Here is a 6,705-nt window from a genome sequence, read left to right as displayed (position 1 = left end):
AGCAACTCATCTTCTTATCTTCCTTCTCTTCAAATCTGACACTATGCCATAACATTCCTTCTCTTCCCCTTCACATACATGACTACCACTTTTCCGCATCATGATGAAAGCAAATATTCCTCCAAAGCAAGCCAACATGCTCTCTGAAAAGCACTTGTAAGCACCATATGCAAGAAAAGCTCCATGAAATCTGTTAGAAGAATGAAGCATAAATCACAAGGGCATCAATAGGATCATAGTCAAATGAAATGGGAACGAAAAATGACTTGCATGTTATCTCAACTTGGTAGAGAGTAGCAAAGGGGGTGTGATTAGCCTGCAAAGACTTTAGCTCAAACAAATCAAGCAAAATGGAATCAACAAATCACACAAGCATAGTGCATGAGCGAAGGCTTAATGCACTCTATATGTGAACAAGGGCTTAAAGAAAAAAAAACACGTGTTGATTTTAAAAAAGCACAGCAAAATGACAATGTTGCTATAGTGGAAAATGCAACCTTTGGGTAGCAGAACAACACTGAGTCAAATGTAAGGAATGCATTGTTGAAGAGGTGATATCATTAACGGCAACAAGAACAATGCGAGACAACCACCCAAGTCAACGCAAGAGAAATTCTTATGTAGGAAAAAATGCAAGGTTACATCAATTTGTAGTTAGTTGGCATTCGGTGGGGCTAGAATAAGCGCATGCCACATTATGGCTAAAGGAAGACAAATGCTATCAAATGGCAGTAGCCACTTGCGCAAGCATAGCAAGGCAATACACATCACATGCTAGCAAGCCAGCATGTCAACATAGACATTGGCATGACACACGTCAACTTCCACACAAATGTTGGCAATGCAAACGCCACAACAATCGACTAACTCGGCATGACTAATGTAAGCAAGCAAAAAGTCAACCAGATAACATAGACCAACAAAATGCAAGCCTACACACATTAGTCAAAACAGCATCAACAAACGAGATGAAAATGACAATCAAACATAGAAAAAATGCAAAAACTATGAGGCCTACATAAATCCCATTCACTCAGTCAAACATCCTTCACACAACCTAAACATTTGATACCATGTTAGAAGAGAAAAGCATGCATGAGAATAATGAAAGACACAAATTCAATAAAAGAGACGATGCACAAGATGTAATCGGCAATAGGAATTCACTATGACAAGAGTACAATGGTTGCATGCTGGCTCGTACACTCCACAAGTTCCTTCTCTCCACACCTAGAACCTACAAGTACATGAATTATAGATAATGGACTATGGCCACACTACCTCCCATTATAGACAAAAAAAAAGGACTTGTCCTACCACAAAATAGGCTAGCCAAATACCAAATAATGAATAAAGAGAGTGCCCATAAATAAGGTAGTGGCCGCCTGTGAACATGTGATATGGCCACTTCTAACAAAAACCACCTTCAAGATCTACCAAAAAAAACACACAAAAAAAAAAACATGAAAGTTGGCATGATAAGTATAGATGTGTGGACCCATCTAGCTAGGTGTTCCATCATCAACGTCTACATGTGTTAAGCTTGCCATCTCAATATCTCTCACTTTGCTTATGGGACAATACATATGCCTCTAGCACCAATCTACTAACAATCCAAAGATGATGCTTCTTCTTCTTTAGATTAGGGATCAATTATGATGGGTTAGCAGTGGATTACACCTTTAATGATAGTAAAGTGGAAGGACTTTTCTCTGCCTCTAGTTATGCTATTGCTCTAAAAATACCGCATCATGGCTCATTATGATCTCCTTTGTCTTATGGTCATATAATCTATAATATTTTTTCTCATCATTGAAATCCAAGAAGATATGTTTGGTGCTTTTTGGTTGTAAATTGTTCTTATTCTCATCCAGAACATGCACATAGCATCCGCACCCAAAGGTTTCAATATGCAAAAAATATGGTTCTTTCTACCAATCTAAGCCTCATCAAGTATTTTCCATCAAGAGCCTTACTATAGCTTTGATTTAATATGAAATCTCTAGCACTAGTATCATTGAGACACAAAATCGGTTATGCAATCACTTTCCCTTAAGCATGTACTTTGGCATTAATCCTTAAGAGTACTTAGTTCATAGATGTTGTTCCTCCTTTCACCTTTTACTAACAAGCTTTCTAGGATTATCTAGAATTTCTGCACTTCTATCCTCATGAGGGTGTTTTGCACTGCTACCGACCATCATGGTGATGGACTCTTGTAGAGGCTATATAGAATTGTGTTTAATACCTACTATGAGTCAATCATTCACTCGCATTGAACTGAGAAGCAACATTTCTCAAAGGTAGTTGTGTGAATAACTCAAGCTTTGCTTGATTCGTATTGTTGTCTCCCCCTCTTTACTTTTCAAGATATCCATTTGACTCATCAACAAGAAAGCTTTAACACCTCAAGCATCAAGAGGAGTTTTTTGCACTGTTAATAAAGGAGGAATTGTGGCTTAAAGCTTGAGAAGAAAGGAGTAGTGGAGATACTACATTCCCCACGAGTGCGAAAGAAAAAGATGACTGCTCAATGATAACTTTTTTCTCCAAGTGAGTCACCTTAAAGATTTTCGAATAGTTCCCAACTATATATATCATGGAGCTCACAGAACTTTGGGACATTTTGATGTTTTTATGAAATAGCTCTAGTTCTAAATGCAAGGTTCAGAAAAGAGTGACAATGAGGGGCTAATAGAGCGACACTCAAGGATGTATTGCTTTAAGGTCTTACATTAAACTTATATGTAATATATGAAAAAAAAAAATTGTATCATAATGTGAGTGGCTAAAGAAGTTGCATCTTGTTTTCAGAATTCCATTGGGGTGGGAGGTGTGTTGTCTATTGGCCCTTTTACCATTTTTACCTTCAAATCGATGATCAATCGTCTCTCTCTGTGGCTCTCTCTAAATAAATTTAAGGAAAATAAAGTTCCATGGCCCGGATGAATAATTGGATGATTTATGGTCCTGACGAGAGGTTCACCTTCTTATAGCCCATGAAGGTTGTAGGTTGTCTTGATTGACATATCATATTATTAACCTTTGCCAATAAAGTAGGGAGTATGTTAGGGAATATTTGCTTTACTACTGGGTCATGACACTGAGTTGAATCCCTGCTAAGGGGATCATTGTCTCGATTGGAGCCCTAGCTAGGGTGCATCTCTAATGGGACCAAATTTAGGGGTCCCTGATAACTTCCAAAACTTGAGACAAAATTCATTGTGCCTTGAGTTAGCTGCTCCATCTAACTTGTAGGCTAGAGCTACATAGGTTTCCTTTTTGGCCATATGGTCAAATAAACCTTACTCGACATTTAAGTTAGGGCTCAATTGGTGTCAGGACACACGCACAACATGGCTCCTTTTCATATCAAGTATACCATGCTATTTCTAGGTTCTCGTGAGCTACAACTATCCTAACAGGTACGAGGCACACTGTAACAATCGTTTAGATGCTTTTCAAGCACTAATGACAACTTTAAGACTAATTGCATCCTACATATATAACAACACCATCCTCGAACAATAAGCACCAACTTTAAGACTAATTAGGTAGCTAATCTAGCCTACACGAACAATAAGCACCAACTTTAAGTTTGTTAATATCATAATAATGCGAGTAAGGTCCCAGTTAAGCGAGGATCCATAATCGTTGAGGTTTTGCGCTCGCTTCGACCCCTCCTATCTACGCGTAACACAGCCGGGGTACCCCTGAGAGAGCAGAGGCTTGTTACGGTGCATCGAGCTTGCTCAAACCCGTAAGCACTGCGCTGCCGCGCAAGATGCTCTATATGGACGCGCAGGCGGATGCGCTTCCTCTCTCACGACTATACTTGAACAGGATCTGTTCTATAGTTCGTACCTCTTGCCTGGACATTCCAGTTCAGACAAGCCCTGCACAGCCCGGAAGACGAGGCATGGCTCGGCCGCCAGAGCGCGAATAGTTTGTCGCCGCGGGGATGAGAAGGGCTCGCCCTTCCCTTCTCCCGGGCGCCTTGATGAACGTCCCACTGTGCGCATTCCAGCCGGTGGTGAAGGCTGTCGGGCGATCTGACGGGTCTCCTCTTTTTGCGGGCTCGCACTCAATACTTCAACTGCTATTGTAGGCACTCAACATTACAAAGGATTAATCAAGATGAGGGGGAATTCAAATCTAATGTATAATCCAATTCAGGCAAACTATTCTTCCGCCATTCACCATGTGCTTCATATCCATATATTGTCATTGGTGGGTGCTTTAAAGATCTTTCCTATATTTTGCGGGGCGCCTTGACGAACGTCCCACTGTGCGCATTCCAGCCGGTGGTGAAGGCTGTCGGGCGATCTGACGGGTCTCCTCTTTTTGCGGGCTCGCACTCAATACTTCAACTGCTATTGTAGGCACTCAACATTACAAAGGATTAATCAAGATGAGGGGGAATTCAAATCTAATGTATAATCCAATTCAGGCAAACTATTCTTCCGCCATTCACCATGTGCTTCATATCCATATATTGTCATTGGTGGGTGCTTTAAAGATCTTTCCTATATTTTGCGGGCTCGCACTCAATACTTCAACTGCTATTGTAGGCACTCAACATTACAAAGGATTAATCAAGATGAGGGGGAATTCAAATCTAATGTATAATCCAATTCAGGCAAACTATTCTTCCGCCATTCACCATGTGCTTCATATCCATATATTGTCATTGGTGGGTGCTTTAAAGATCTTTCCTATAGAGTATCCTTCCTGCTTCATATCCATATATTGTCCTCGGTGCTTTAAATATCTGAGTATCCTTCCTGCTCATGCAGCAAATGCCTTGGGGCTTGTATCGCTTGGTCAGAAGCTATCTTTTTCATTGTGCTGCTCCTTCCTTCCTTGACAACGCTTTGCATTACCTTTGGAGGAATCCTTTTTATGCCCAAAATGTTCTTCCACCATTCACTCTATGCTTCATACCCAGATACATTCATTGGTGCTTCAAAAATCTTTTTCCTATATAATATCCTTCCTGCTCATGCATGAGCAGCAAAGGCCTTGGGTCTTGTATGCTTGGTCAAAAGCTATTTTTTTCCCCTTGCACTACTCTTGTCTCAATAACTTGTTAATTTACCTTTGTAGGAATCGTTTTTATGTCCATCACACCTTGTGCATCTTGTAGCGCACCTTCCATTTTGTGCTCATCACAACAAGTACATCTACAAAGAAGAACGTCTTGCCCTAGTTGATAGAGTTGACCAGTAATCATCTGATCGGTTCCAGTTCTTGATTAGAAGACGGATAACACGCACCTTTTCAATGGGTCTCTTTGACAGTCCCCTTTCTAATATATAGATGATATCGTCTTCCCAATGTGCTGTAAGATCTGCCTTTATTTAAGAGTTCAGATTCTTAACTAGACTACTTTCGTGGGCTAGAAAAGGAAGACCCTTCTAAAGCCATCGTCAATCTATCCTTCACCTAATCAGAGTTCTTCCAACTATCCTTAAGATCTTTGCGCCTATCATCTGTCTGAATCACCATCTAAGCTTCACAGTGGAAGCGCACAAGTGAACACAGCCATCTTTGTATCAGTTGGTTTGAAATTAAAGCAATTTTTGTTCTTCTCACTCCTTGCTCAGCGTCTATCCATTGTGCCGTGTAATTTCTACATGGTATTAGAGACCAAGGGTCTCTAAGGAGTGAAGAGTACGCAAGAGGCGAGGGCTTCAACAACGAAAATGAGAAATATTATATGTTGCATTAGGTAGCGATGCTGGCGCATCAGGTGGTGGTGGTGTTGTACTGAGAGTTCAACAATGAGGATTCGTCCCACCAACCTCGGTGAAGGCAAGTTAGATGGTACAAACTACACTTTGTGGAAGTTTAAAATTACAACTATACTTAATTCTTATGTGCTTTTGGAGATGGTGTTGCTGGGGATTGACCTAGAATTTTAATCCACCCCGGCCCATCAGATTCAATTTTCATGATATTTTCAAATGCGTATATTTTATTAGCTTGAAAATAAAGGAATGCGGATGCATTGTGTGTCCTAGTTACAAGTTGTTTTGACAATGTTTTGACCTTGATTCAGCATACAACCAAGGCATCAGAGGCTTGGAACGTACTGAGGAGTTAGTATGACATGTAGAATCAAACAAGGATTCAGAACTTGGAGAATCAAGTAGCAGCATAGAAGTTTGCTGAAGGAGACACAACTGAAGTATTTATCACTCAGATCAAGAATCTCGGCGACTAGATGGTTAGTGCTCGGATACAAAAGACTAGTGAGGAGCTAGCTCGGAGGTGTCTTTAGATTTGTCCACCAGAGTTTGATGGATTGATGACCATCCTAAATACTCACGTGAGACCCCAAGCTTTGATGTTTGAGGAATTTTTTGCACTACTAATGGATAAGGAGTCGTAGCTTAAAGCCCAAGAAGGTAGCAACAGTGGGAGATGTTGCATTCTCCACCAATGCGAAAGTCAAAAGTGGTTCCTCTACCAATGGTGACAAAAAGAAGAAGAGTGGTGAGAAAAATTTTCAAGGAGAGTGCTTCTATTGCAAGAAGAAAGGACTAATGGATGCAAACGAATAGCACGTCCTTCTATCAGAATAGGCTGATACGCTTGTATGCCTAACCTGTGTAACGTAGGTGCTCGATTTAGTAATATAGAGTGACCCCGCATAACTTCTTTAGGAACCTTCCATATAATGGGTTCTCCCTTTTGAATCAT

At 40.6% G+C, this 6,705-nt stretch overlaps 1 non-coding gene across 1 annotated transcript; it reads left to right on the top strand.

Annotated features, from left to right (window-relative positions):
* Window positions 1-3,825: 3,825 nt before the first annotated feature.
* On the top strand, window positions 3,826-4,062 carry LOC148039121 (small nucleolar RNA U3). The gene has a single exon (XR_015690485.1). It is a non-coding gene; the product is annotated as a small nucleolar RNA U3 (small nucleolar RNA).
* The last annotated feature ends 2,643 nt before the right edge of the window (window positions 4,063-6,705 follow it).

The sequence above is a fragment of the Lygodium microphyllum genome, chromosome 3 (genome assembly GCF_053477565.2).
Source record: "Lygodium microphyllum isolate KBCC chromosome 3, Lygodium_microphyllum_v1.1.10, whole genome shotgun sequence".
In the NCBI taxonomy this organism is placed as follows: domain Eukaryota; kingdom Viridiplantae; phylum Streptophyta; class Polypodiopsida; order Schizaeales; family Lygodiaceae; genus Lygodium; species Lygodium microphyllum.
Note: the sequence above shows the minus strand (reverse complement) of the source record. Positions and strands in the feature narration are given on the sequence as shown.